General features: G+C 35.9%; 1 non-coding gene across 1 annotated transcript; it reads left to right on the top strand.

Annotated features, from left to right (window-relative positions):
• Positions 1 to 6,826: 6,826 nt before the first annotated feature.
• Positions 6,827 to 6,928, top strand: LOC111765342 (small nucleolar RNA U13). The gene has a single exon (XR_002797715.1). It is a non-coding gene; the product is annotated as a small nucleolar RNA U13 (small nucleolar RNA).
• The last annotated feature ends 7,736 nt before the right edge of the window (positions 6,929 to 14,664 follow it).

Raw genomic sequence — 14,664 nt, 5'->3', positions numbered from 1 at the left:
ATATGGGCAGAGTTGTCCAAACTCTCTTTGTATTCTTTTGATGTCTGTAGGGTCTACAGTGAAATCCTGTTTAATTCCTGATATTAATAATATGTCTCTCTGTTTGTACTTTTTACTCATTCTAGGAATTGGTCAATTTTATTGACCTTTCCCAAGAGCTAGCTCTTTGTTTCATTAATTTACTCTATGTTTCTTTATTTTATTTTTCATTGATATCTGTTCTTTTCTTTATTATTTACTTCCTTCTGTTTGCTTTGGGTTAATTTTGCTTTTTATTTTCTAATTTCATAAGATGGAACTTAGATTTTATATTTAATATGTTTCTTCTTTTCTAATGCACACACTTAATGCTATAAATGTCCCTTTCAGCTCTCTTTTTTGCTATGTCCCTGTATTAGTCAGGGTTCTCTAGGGAAATGGAACCAATAGAAGGTATCTGTAAATATTATGAGATTTTATAAAATTATCTCACATGATGGGGATGCACAGTTCCAAATTCTGTATGACAGGCTGCAAGTTGGGAACTCTGATGAAGATTTTTGATGAATTCTCCAGGAGAAGCTAGCTGGCTGAAGTAGAGATGGAAGTTCTCTCTTCTCACTGCTCAGATCATCACTTCTTCTTTTAAGGCCTATAACTAATTGGATGAGATGTCTCTCATTGCTGAAGGCAATCTCCTCAGTTGATTGCAGATGTGATCAGCCATAAATGCAATCAATTTAGTGATACTTTAAGTCCACTAAATGTTCTCATAGTAACAATTAGGTCAATGCTTTCTTGACCAAACAACAGTGCACTATTATCTGGCCAAGTTGATGCATGAACCTAATCATCACAGTCCACCCACTGTCAACTTGGCAGCCATACACATCACCTTAAGCCATACTTTATCTCTAAATAAAAAGCAGTAACAGACATATTTTTTCACCTAACAATACTCAACTGCCCTGTGTACAACTGGAAACACACTAACTCTCTCCAGAATAGGGTGCAAGTCCTTGGGTAATGTTGACTTTTAGACTTGATATCCTATAACATAAATACTATTACATGAAACTAATACAACTTATGCCATATAATAAGGAAATAGGAAAGAAAACAACAATATTTGTTTTATAAGGAAATAGGAAAGAAAACAACAATATTTGTTTTATATACATATACAATCATACTCATAACAAAACAAAGAAAGAACTATTCATGACCATTGCAGTCTTCATTTCTAGAACAGTCACATGGTCATAGTTCATATTTATTATTACCTTCAAATTTTGATTTTGATTTTCATTTCATTCAGTTCAGTTTTTAAAAATAATTTCCTTGAGACTTCCTCTTTTACCCAAGGATTAATTAGAAACATATTGTTTAGTTTGATTGAATTATGGTTAGAGGATACACCCTGCATGTATTTAACTCTTTTCATTTGTTGAGGCTTGCTTTATGGTCAAAGATATGGTCTATTTTGATATGTGCTCCATGGGCTCATGAAAATAATTTTTATTCTGCATTTAATGAGTGTATTGTTCAATAAATGTCAATTAGATGCTATTGGTTAATGGTGTTGTTGAGTTCATTTATATTCTTTCTGATTTTTTTTTCAGTTATATCTTATAATTGTGGTTTTATCTATTTCTCCTTTTAGGTCTATCCATTTTTTGCTAAAGATAATTTGAAAATCTGTGTTTGGTACATGCATATTTAGCATTTCCATGTCTTCCTGATGGATTGACCCTTTTATCATTATTTAATGTCCTCTCTGGCCCTGATAATTTTCTTTGCTGTGAAGTCTTCTCTATCTGCTATGAATATTGCAGTCTTGATTTCTTTTGAAAAACATCTTATTGATGCATCTTTTTACAGACTTTTACAGTCAATCTGTCTATATTATTATATTTGAATTAATTTTTTTCTAGATACCATATAATTGGGCCATGTTTTTATATCCACTCTGCCAATCTTTGTCATTGAATTGGCAGATTTAGACCACTTACATTTAATGTAATTATTGACATGTTTTGGCTTAGGTCTTCCATTTTATTTTTTATTTTCCATTCTCTTTTACATTTTTCTGTTTTCTTTTATTCTTAGTTCCTGTGGGTTACATGAACATTTTTTAGAATTCCATTTTGATTTATCTATGACATGTTTCACTATATTTCCTCTTTCCTAGCATTTTTAGCACCTACTCTAGGTATTATATGTGCCTAACTTATTATAGTCTATTAGTGTCATCATTTTACAATTTGAAGTTATGTCCTCTTTCCTAGCACTTTTAGTGCCTACTCTAGGTATTACATTATATGTGCATAACTTTTAGTCTATTAGTGTCAGCATTTACCAGTTAAAGTCGAGTAAAAAACCTTACATCCATGTACATCCCTTTACTCTCCCACATTTATAATATAATAGTCTAAAATATTTTCTCATATACAGAGAGAAATACATTAGACAGTGTTATAATTTTTGCTTCAACCACCGAACATAATTTATAAAACTCCAGAGAAGGAAAATCTATTCTAGTTATTCATATTCTGCTGCCTGTTGTTTTTGCTTTCATGATGTTCCAACATTCCTTCTTTCATCATTTCCATTTTATTTAGAGAAATTTCTTTAGCCATTCTTTTAAGGTAGGTCTGGAGGCAACATATCCTTTTAATTTTTCCAGCATCTGAGAATGTCTTGATTTCCCTTTCATTCCTGAAGGATGTGTTTAATTTTTGCTGGATATAGAATTCGGGGTTGACAGTTATTTTCTTTGAGTACTTGAAAAATGTACCACTTCCTTCTGGCCTACATGGTGTCTGCTGAGAAATTCACTGTGATTTGTTTTAGTCTTGTAAGTAGTATCTTATTTCTCTTTGTCTGCTTTCAAGATTTTTTTCTTTGTCTTTGGTTTTTAGACATTTGATATGATGCTCCTTGGCATGGATTCCTTTGAGTTTATCTGACTCAGGGTTTCCTTACCTTCTTAAATATGTAAATTTATGTGTTTGCCACACGTATTTGGAAAATATTAACCATTATTTCTTGAATTGCTTTCTTTCCTACCCTCTTTCTACTCTCACTCTGGGACACATAATATAAATTTAGATATTTTGTTGTAGTTCCATTTGTTCCTAAGGCTCTGTTCTTTTTTTCTCCATCTCTTTTTTCTGTTGTTCAAAAAGATTTATTTCTATTCTCCTATCTTAAAGTTCATTAATTCTTTCCTCTGTCTCTCCATTCTGCTCTTGATTCCAACCATTTTGTTTTTTATTTGGTCTATTGCATTTTTTCAGATTTTTAAAAAGATTTATTTTATTTATTTATTTCCCACCTCCATTGTTTGTGCTCACTGTCTACTCTCTGTGTCTGCTTGTCTTCTCTTTTAGGAGGCACTGAGAACTGAACCTGGGACCTCCCATGTGGGAGAGAGGCACCCAGTCACTTGAGCCACCTCCATTCCCTGCTTTATCTCTCTCATTGTGTTTCCTCTTTGTGTCTCCATGTTGTGTCATCTTGTTGTGTCAACTTGCCATGCCAGCCCATCATGGCAACTTGTTGTCTTGCTTGTCTTCTCCAAGAAGCTTAGAGAACTGAACCCGGGACCTCCCATATGGTATGTGGGAACTCAATCACTTGAGCAATATTCGCTTCCTAATTTTTTCAGTTTAAAATTTCCATTCAGTTCTTTTTATATATTCTATTTCTTTGCTGAGACTTTCACTTTTCCCATTTGTTTCAAGTGTCTTTGTAATTGCTTGTTGAAGCAGTTTTATGATGAATACTTTAAAATTCTTGTCAGATAATTCATCTGTGTCATTTTGTGTTAATGCCTATTGATTGCCTTTTCTCATTCAAGTGGAGCTCTTCCTAATTCTTAGTTCGACAAATAATTTTTTATTGAATTCTGAGCATTTTTGATATTATGTTATGAGGCCTCTGGGTTTTATTTAATTCTTGTGGTTTAGCAGGTGTCATTATTCCCACAGGAGAGAGAGGGCATCACCTCATTGCTCTCAGATGTGGGTGCAAGCTAAGCTTCTCTACTTGACCTCTGTTGACACCTAGTGGTATGAGGAGGGACTCACTGTTACTCTTTGTTGGGAGGCTTCAGGCTCCCCACATGGCCTCCACGGGCCCCATAGTGGGGAGGGTGGTCTTGTAACCACTGAGTGGTGGTGAAAGTTCTGACTCTTCATTAGGTCTCCTCCGACACCACCCAAATGAGGTGGGGAGAGGAGTTTTTTAGCTATCATATCCACTTAACCTTTATTTCTAACAAATCAATTTTACTGATACATAATAAAACATAAATCCATTTAAAGTGTACAATCAATGGTATTAGTGTAATCACATAGTTGTGCATTAATCACTTTAATCATTTTTAGAGCACTTTCATTATTCCAGTAATAACAATAAAAAACAATCAAACAAAATCCATCACCTCTCAATCTCTCTATGCTTCCCCTCTATTATTCTGTTTCCATCTCTCTGGTTTATTTGTATTTATATTTTGTTAAAAAAAAGTCTTATGTATGCAATATAGCCCACATTTATTCATAATTTATATGAGGTTTTTTTAAAGATTTATTTTTATTTATTCTCCCCACCCCCATTCCCCTTGTTGTCTGCTCTCCATGTCCATTTGCTGTGTGTTCTTCTGTGTCTGCTTGTATTCTCATTAGGCAGCTTCGGGAACCGATCCTGGGCACTTCTGGAGTGGGAGAGAGGAGATTACTCTTTTGCGCCACCTCAGCTTCCCTGTTCTGCTACGTCTTCTTTTTTCCTCTCCTCTGTCTCTTGTTGCATCATCTTGCTGCACCAGCTCTCTGCATTGGCTGGCACTCCTGTGTGGGGTGGCTTTTTCCTGCGTGAGGCGGCATTCCCACACAGGGTGGCTCTCCTGCATGGGGCCGCATTCCTGCATGGGCCGGCACTCCACGTGAGCCAGCTCACTGCACGGGCCAGCTTGCCCTCACCAGGAGGCCCTGGGCAACGAACCATGGACCTCCTATATGGTAGACAGGGGCCCAATTGGTTGTACCACATCTGTTTCCCTATATGAAGTTTTACTATGTTATACAATCCCATGTTACATTTTTTAGCTTTCCTTCTGGTAAAATACATGACCTTAGACTTTCCCTTTCAACCACTGTCATACTCATGTAATAGCTCTACTAGTAGAAAACATTATGATGTGCTTTCACCATTTCTATTCATTTCCACAGATTTACAAAAAACATATTGCTGGCTGATGTAGGGCTGAGGCCATGATTTTTTTTTACTGCAGTGTTTGGCTGGTATAGAGTAGCTATTATCTAAAAGTTTTCTGTCTTGCTAGGCTGTCTCTCCTCTAGTCCTTTGGCAAGAGAGCTGGATTTTCTCAGGGCTTTTTTGTCTTTGCTCATTGGTTTTTCTGGATTTCTGGCATATCCTGTTTCCAGTATGGGGTATATAAGACAAAAAGAAAATCCAGGAGACTCACTGCCATATTATTCCTCATGTCTTGAGCTCCGTTACCAGTCAGGCTTTTTAAATCCACATTTCAGAGTGTTCTTATTATTGTTTTGTATATAATGTCCACAGGTTTTGCTGTACTTATTGGTGGGAGAAGGAAAAATTATATATACTCCATCTTTACAGAAGCAGAAACCCACTTCTGCAATTTGCCAGGGAACTTTTTTGTTAAAGAAGAGAGAAGAGGGAAGTGGACTTGGCTCAATGGTTAGAGCATCTGCCTACCATATGGGAGGTCCACGGTTCAAGCCCAGGCCTCCTTGATCTGTGTGGAGCTGGCCCACGCGCAGTGCTGACGCATGCAAGGAGTACTGTGCCACGCAGGGATGTCCAACACATAGGGAAGCCCCACGCACAAGGAGTGCACCCCATAAGGAGAGCCACCCAGCAGGAAAGAAAATTTAGCCTGCCCAAGAGTGATGCTGCACTCATGGAGAGCAGACGCAGCAAGATGACGCAACAAAAAGAGACACAGATTCCCGGTGCCGCTGACAAGAATAGAAATGGACACAGAAGAGCACACAGCAAATGGAATAGAGAACAGACAACTGGGGCAGGGGGGGGCTGGGGGGGAAGGGAAGAGAAATAAATAAAAAATAAATCTTTAAAAAAAAAGAAAAGGGAAGATTTCCTTCTCTTTGTCAAATCCACATTAATTAATAGGCTATTTTTATAAACAAATTTTTAAAAAGCTTCTCAACCTTGAGAAACGGATTTTTAAAAAATAAAAATACTTTAATATCCAGGATAATATTAAGTAATAATCAGATATTATTATATAATTATTCAGTCATTGATGATAAATATCCCTTTCCCTGAACTATGTTAAAGGTTCAATAAACCTGTAATCATTTAAAATGTATTTATACTTCCTGTGTTTCAAGCACTGCTCTAGGGTATAGCATTAAACAAGACAGTTTCCTTGCTCTCATGGAGCTTATGTTCTAGACATGCCTTCATTAAAACTCACATACACACACTTCTCATTATGAAAATTTTGAAATACAGACCAATGAAGAGAGAATGATGCAATGAACTTCCACCACAGTGATCCTCATCTTAAGGCCAACCTGATTCATCTTTACTCCCACCATTTCCCTCTAGTACCTATGAAATTTTCTAAAAATCTCAGACATTAAGTCATTTCATCCATTCAATATGTATCTCTGAAGTGTGCTGCTGAATTATTAGATCTCTGGCATTTAGAAATGAGGGATGAAGAAAACTTAGTAAAGTATTATATAAACATAATATGTAACATTTAATCCCCTCACCTCCAGGGAACAGTGCACTGGAGTATAAGAAGATACTGTATAAAGTCCTTTAGATCCTTCTGGCTTCATAAGCCTGATGAATGGGTATTTGGGCATTTGTGTGAGATGTGCCTCCCTCAAACTTTGTTACCCATTGGCACATTACCCATCTGATGTGAAAAAAAAGCCCTTTTTATGTATTTGGCTGACTTTTATGATGGACATTAAAGAGTTTCAGAGAAAAACTTTGACCAGAGGGAAAAATAAGAATTACTATAGCCACTAAGGCTTAGCAAGTTCTGGGCCCTGACTACCCTCTTCGATTACATTTCCTACCACTCTCTCCACTACTTTATTTCAATCAAACCACTTCGGCCTCCTTGCTATTCCACAGATACCTTAAGCATGGTCCCACTTAAAGAACTACCTCTTATATTTTCCCTCAATAGTCACACAACTCACTTCCTCAATTATTCGATCTCTATTCAAAAATAATGGTTACAAACTGATACGTTATTTTATTTGTTTCTTGTCTGAAACCTACACTGGCTTTAAAATTCATGAAAGCAGGGCATTTGTTTAGATTGCTTCTGTGTTGTATCTATAATAGTACCCAGCATGTGGTAAGCACTCAACAGCTTTTGTAGAATGTATAAATGGAAGGGAGTAGATGACTAACCCTGGGATATTATGTGAAAGGTAAATTTGCCCAAGTGGATGAGATAAATATCTCAAGATGTGAAACACAGGATGAGTTTAAATATAGAGGCAATGGAAATTTTGAAGATCAGCATTCAAGCCACAGGACACAGCAGAGTTCCTGACAGTAAGCATTCACTGATTGTTTTATGATGATATTTTGTTGGTTATTATGTTTTATGATGATATTTTGTTGGTTATTAAACAAAATGGAGGAATTCCTTTTTGGTCCCATATAGTAGGGCAAGGAGAATACATTCATCCAGATTTACAGGATAGACATTCCCTGAATTCCTTCCCATCTATACAGTACATGGGAATCTTTGATATTTCTGTTAAAAATAGAAAAAAAATTAATATGTATACACTCATCTCCCAACTCCTGCATATTTACTCTAGAGAAATGAAAACTTATGTTCAAACAGAAACATGTACACAAATGTTCAAAGCAGTAGCATTATCCACTTTATAAAATTAATTTATTTTTAGAGAAGTTGTGAGCCTACAAAACAATCATGCATAATGTGCAGAATTCCCATATACTCCCACCAACACCTTACATTGTTGTGACATTTGTTACAGGTTATAAAAGAACTTGATCAGATTACCACTAACTATGGTCCATAGTGTATACTTGGTATATTTTTCCATATACCCCCTAGTATTAACACTATGTAATAGTATTGTACATTTTTTTTTAGTTCATGAGAGAATACTCTCTTATTTGTACTGTTAACCACAGTCCATCTTCCACCACATTGTTCACTGTATTACACAGTTCCACAGCATTGTCCAATTTTATTCAAATGATGAATAATAATTGTGAGAGCAGGCATCCTTGTCTTGTTCCCAAACTTACTTGAAAGCAACCCAAATGTCCTTCATTGGTTAATGGTTAAACAAACTGATATAGCCATACAATGGAATACTACTCAGCAAAAAAAAGTTACTACTAGTATATGCAGCAACTAGGATGAAGCTCAAAGATGTTATGCTTAGCAAAAAAACCCACTATTTTCTAAAAATTATGTATTTGCTATCAGCAAAAATGGCAGAGTAAGGACCTTCAAAATTTCACCTTTCCATAAAAGCAATGAAAAAACTAACAAAAAGAGTTAGCATCTATTTTTTAAAAACTGGAAATTTAACCAAAGCCCAGCAGAAATCCAGGGAGCATTTATTCAAGAAAATTGATGAATCTTGGTAAGAACAGTAAGCCTCATTATAACTTTATTTAACCTTATCCTAGTCCCATCTGCTACTCCCCAACTCAATGGTAGCCTCGGAAAATTACATTCTGTGTTCCCAATACTGGATGAAGCCAGAGCTTTTTCAAATCCTTAGTCTCAAAGAACAATCGTATATGGCCTGTCTGGTGGTTCTTTTAGAAGACCCCACTCAAAGTCTTACGTTTATTTCACCTTACTTGGAATGCACACAGTGCTGAAAACATCCCCCTAGATAAACCGAACGGTTTAAAATGAGAGATTGAGGAATGAGAAGCCCATAGGGGATTTGAAAAGCTCCAATATATTCTTGTGAATATATAAGGCAACACACATGCCCAGGGCTGTGTATATGTATGGCAAGACCTGAGAAGGGCCTAAGTTCTCATTCCCAGCTCACATTGAGGCTTTGTGCAAGTAGGAAATACAGACAAAAGCAGAATTGAAACTGCATGGTTGAGTGTTGAAGTCATGCCCAAAAATGTACACAGAACCCATCAGGAAAGACTGGAAGTTTTTTTGTTCCAGGCTTTTAAGAAAGGACTCTTTCTAATCATTATCTGACCACTAAGCTAATGAAACAGAGACTTCAATGGCCATGGATGACAAAGAATACAGACTTTATGGAATTAGTTCAGAAAAGTCACTAAAAAACCATGATTACAACAAGCAAACAACAAACCCTGGGGAACTAGAGAATTTGATTTCTAGAATTGCCATATTAAAGTATTTAAAATGTCCAGTTTTCAACAAAAAAATTATAACGCATACAAAGAAGCAAGAAAATATGCCCCATTACATGGGAGATTGGGGCGGGGGGAATCAATCAATAGAAACTGTCTTTAGGAAACTCAGACATTAGGTTTACTAGACAAAAACATTAAATCTCCAATTTTGAAGTGTTCTAATAAAATAAGGGAAACCATTCCTAAAGAACTAAAGAAATGTATGAGAACAATGTCTTACCAAATAGAAAATATCAATAAAGAAATTGAAAGTGTAAAAAGGAGCAAAATTGAAATTCTGGAGCTAAAGAGTACAATGATGAAATAAAAACTTCCCATGAGGAGTTCAACAATAGACATAAACAGACAACAGGAAGAATTAGTGAACTTGGAGATAGGTCAATTGAAATTATCCATTCTGAGGAACGGAAAGAAAAATGAAGAAAGAAAAAGTGAACAGAGCCACAGAGATCTGTGGGCTACTATGAAGCACATCGGCACACATATAATGAGAGCCCAAGGAAGAGATGAAAGGGGGAAAATAATGTCCCAAGTCTTCACAAATCTAATGAAAAACATTAACCTGTGCATCAAAAAAGTTTAGCAAACTCCAAGTAGGTTAAACTAAAAAAGATCCACACCTACACACATCATAATCAAACTGTCAAAAGTCAAAGACAAAGAGAGAATCTTGAAAGCAGCAAAGTGGGAAGTGGACTTGGCCCAGTGGTTAGGGCATCCGTCTACCACATAAGAGGTCCACGGTTCAAACCCCAGGCCTCCTTGACCTGTGTGGAGCTGGCCCATGTGCAGTGCTGATGCGTGCAAGGAGTGCCCTGCCACGCAGGAGTGTCCCCACGTAGGGGAGCCCCACGCGCAAGGAGTGCACCCTGTAAGGAGAGCTGCCCAGCGTGAAAGAAAGTGCAGCCTGCCCAGGAATGGCGCCGCACACACAGAGAGCTGACACAACAAGATGATGCAACAAAAAGAAACAAAGATTCCCATGCTGCTGACAACAACAGAAGTGCACAAAAGAAGACGCAGGAAATAGACACAGAGAACAGATAACTGGGGTAGAGGGGGAAAAGGGGAGGAATAAATAAATAAATAAATCTTTTTTTAAAAAAAGCAAAGTGACTCATCATGTCTGAGGAATCTTCAATAAGATAAAGAGCTGATTTTTAAAAAATCAGAAACCATAAAGGTCAGAAGACAGTGTGATGGCATATCCAAAATGTTCAAAGAAAAAACTGTGAACCAATAATTATATAGCCATTAAAAGCACTCTTCCAAAATGAAGGAGAAATAAAAACAATCCCAGATTTTGTTTTAAAAATGGAGAGAGTTTGTCATTATTATGACTTCCCTGCAACAAATACTAAAGGGAATCCTTCAGGATGAAAAGAAAGAATGCTAGATAGCAACTGAAGTACACATGAAGAAGTGAAGAAAAATGGTAAAGATAACTACATAAGTGAATACAAAAGATAGTATAAATTTAATTTTTTTAATGTAACTTCTTTTTTCTGTTATGAAAGAAAACTGCATAAAGCAACAATTATAAATATATATTGATGGGTTATGCAATGTATAAAGATGTAATTTGTATTACAATAATAATTACAATGAAGGAGAGCAGGGATGGAGCTATATGTAAGAGCAAAGTTTTATAGACTATTGAAATTAAACTGGTATTAATCCAAATTACATTGCTATAAATCAAAATGTTAATTTTAATCCCTGGGCAACCACTAAGAAAATAATGCAAATATATATAGTGAAAGAAACAAAAAGTGAATTAAAATGGTAAATTAGAAAATATCTAACACATACGAAGACAGTCATGGACAAATTGAGGAATAAAAAAGACTTAAGACATGTAAAACAAATAGTAACATGGCAGAAGCAAGCCCTATCTTATTAGTAATTACATTAAATGTAAATGAATTAAACTTCCCTAGTGAAAGGCAGAAATTAGCAGAATGGGTTTAAAAGTGATCTTACTATATACTGCCAACAAGAGACTTACTTTGGGTTAAAAGATACAAGAGGTTGAAAGCAAAAAAGTATGGGAAATATATTCCATTCTAATAATAAACAAAAGAGAACTGAAGCAGCTATACTAAATCAGACAAAATAGACTTTAAGACAAAATTTCTAAACAGCAAAAACAAAATTTATCATGATAAAAGGGTTAATTTACTGAGAAGATATAGCAATTATAAAACATATATGAACCTAACAACAGAGTCCCATAATACAGAGAATAAAACTGACAGAACTGAAGAAAGAAATAGATAATTCAACATTAGTAGTTGGACATTGCAATACTTCACTTTGAATAACTGATAAAAAAACTAGACAGAAGTTCATCAAGGAAATAGAATAATTAAACAACACTATCTACCAACTAAAACAAACAGATATCTATAGGCAATTCTACCCAACATCAACACAATACACATTCTCCTCAAGTGCACATTGAACATAATAGACCATATGTGAGACCACAAGAAAAGACTTAATACACTTTAAAATTTTGAATCATATAAAGTATGTTCTTTGAACACAGTGGAATGAAATTAGAAATCAATAACTGAAGGAAATTTGGAAAATCCACAAATATGTATAAATGAAACCGCACACTCCTAAACAACCAATGGGTGAAAGAATAGACCACAAAGGAAATTCGAAAATACATAAAGACAAATAAAAATGAAAACATGCCAAACCTCTTGGGATGCAGTGAAAGCAGTGTTCAGAAATGGACAAGGTGGTCTTAAATTCACATAAAAATTCAAGGGACCAAAGAAGAGTCAAAAAAATCTTGGAAAAAAGGAACAAAGTTGGAGAATTCATACTTCCTGATTTCAAAATTTACTACAGACTATAGTGTTCAACACAGTGTGAAATGGCATAAGACTAGCCATGAATATCAATGGAATAGAAATGAAAGTCCAGAAATAAACTCATACATGTATGGCCAACTGATATTCATCAAGGCTGCCAAGACCATTCAATGGAGAAAGAATATTCATTTCAACAAATGGTGTTGGAACAGCTGGATATCTATATGCAAAAGAATGAAACCGGTCCTCTGGCTCATACCATATACAAAAATTAACTCAAAATTGAAAAAGACCTGGGAGCAGATGTGGCTGCTGTGGTTGATCACTGACTTCCCAAATACAAAGTCCCATGTTCAATCCCTGGCCCCCAGTACCTCAAAAAAAAAAAAAAAAAAAAAAAAATTTTTTTTTAAAAAGACCTAAATATAAGAGCTAAAACTACATAAATCTTAAAAGAAACATAAGCATATATCTTAATGACTTTGGATCAGGCAATGATTTCTTAGTTATGACACTGTAAGCACAAGTAACCAAAGAAAAAAATTTATAAACTCAAATTGATCAAAATTTAAAAGTCCTGCATGCCAAAGTTATCAAGAAAGTGAAATACAACCCACAGACTGGAAGATAATATTTGCAAATCACATATCTGATAGAGGTCTGGTATATGGAATATATAAAGAAGTCTTAGTATGTGACAAAAATAAAAAAAATTAACAACGGACAAAGGATTTGCATAGATCTTCAGAGAAGATAAATAGCCAATAAGCACATGAAAAGATGCACGACATCCTTAGTCATTTTGGAAATGCAAATGATAACCACAAGATGATTCTCCACACCCGCTAAGAAGGCTATTATATTAAAAAAAAAAAAAAAAAAAAAGGAAAATAAGAGCTGACAAGGAGGCAGAGAAATCGGAACCCACATACATTACTGGTGGAAATGTAAAAAATGGTGCAGCCCCTTAGGAAAACACTTTGGCAGCTCATCAGAATGTTAAATATAAAGTTACTTTATGTCCTAGAAATTTCAATTTTTTTTATTATTTCCAAGAGAATTGAAAACATGTGTTACCCAAGAACTTGTACATGAATGTTCATAGAAAGTCTTATTCTTGAGAGTAAAAAATTGGAAACACCCCAAATAGCCATCAACTGATGAATGGATAAACAAAATGCAGCACATTCATACAGTGGAATATTATTTGGCCATAAAAAAATGAAGTATTGTTTTCATTTTCCAGAGTTGCTATCACAAATACCACAAACCGGGTTTGGCTTAAACAATGGGAATTCACTGGTTCACATTTTTGAGGATAGAGGAAATCCAAAATCAAGGTATCAGCAAGGCTTGCTCTGTCCTTGAAATCTGTAGTATTCTGGCACTGACTGTTGGCAATTCTAGGCTTTTACCTTTATCTCCCATCACATGGCATCGTCCTCTCCTTATCTGCTCTTCTGGCTTCCACTGATTTCCTGCTTCTTCCTGCATGAACTTCTCTCCTATTTCTCTTTATAAGACCTCCAGTAATCTGGATTAAGACACACCCTCCTCCATTTTGGCCACATCGTAACTAAAAACATCTTCTAGAGGTCATATCTACAGTGGTTCACACCCACAGGAATGCAGATCAAGATTTAGAATATGTCTAAATCAGGGTGCATAAGCCAATCTAACAGAAGTCCCAATATATTCTACAACATGCATGGACATTGAAAACATGCTAGGTGAAAGAAGCCACTCACAAAACACCACTGTTTCAGTATGCCAATGGGGACTAAATGCAAATCTGTTGGCTTTTATAAAGGGTATTTATTTGGAATAAAAGCTCACAGTTACAAGGCCCTAAAGAGTTCAACTCAAGGTTGGTTTCTCACCAAAATCAGTTGCCCCATGTTGAAGCAAGATGGCCGCTGATCTCTGCCTGGTCTCTCCTTCTTGAGCTTCCTCTACCTCTTGAGGCTCCACAGCCCAGCATCTTCCCAGTCTCGGCTGTAGGATGGCATAGGGTTCGTCTCTCAGGGCTTCCTATATCAGTCTCGACTCTCTTCCCAAGGCAAATGGCTAATCTCTCTTCCCAGGGCCCCAGGATAAAAAAAATGACAGAGCTCTCTCTTCTTGAGTGAGTGTCCATTTATATCAGTCCACCAAGGGGGTGGGACTCAACCTGAGTCACACCTTACTGATTTGGGTGAATCAAAGCCCTAATCTTAACAGGTAATTTAATCAAGTGCCCCTCAACTGAATCCAATATAATCAAAGGGTATCACAAACAGAAGAACAGATTAGTTTACCAACATGATCTCTCCTTTTGGGATTCATAAATAATCTCAAACTGCCACAGCCACAAATCACACGATTCTTTTTATATGCAATTCCAGAATAGGCAAATATGTAAAGATGGAAAACA

This window comes from Dasypus novemcinctus, chromosome 12 (assembly GCF_030445035.2).
Source record: "Dasypus novemcinctus isolate mDasNov1 chromosome 12, mDasNov1.1.hap2, whole genome shotgun sequence".
Lineage (NCBI taxonomy): Eukaryota > Metazoa > Chordata > Mammalia > Cingulata > Dasypodidae > Dasypus > Dasypus novemcinctus.
This window is presented reverse-complemented; position numbering and strand designations above follow the sequence as displayed.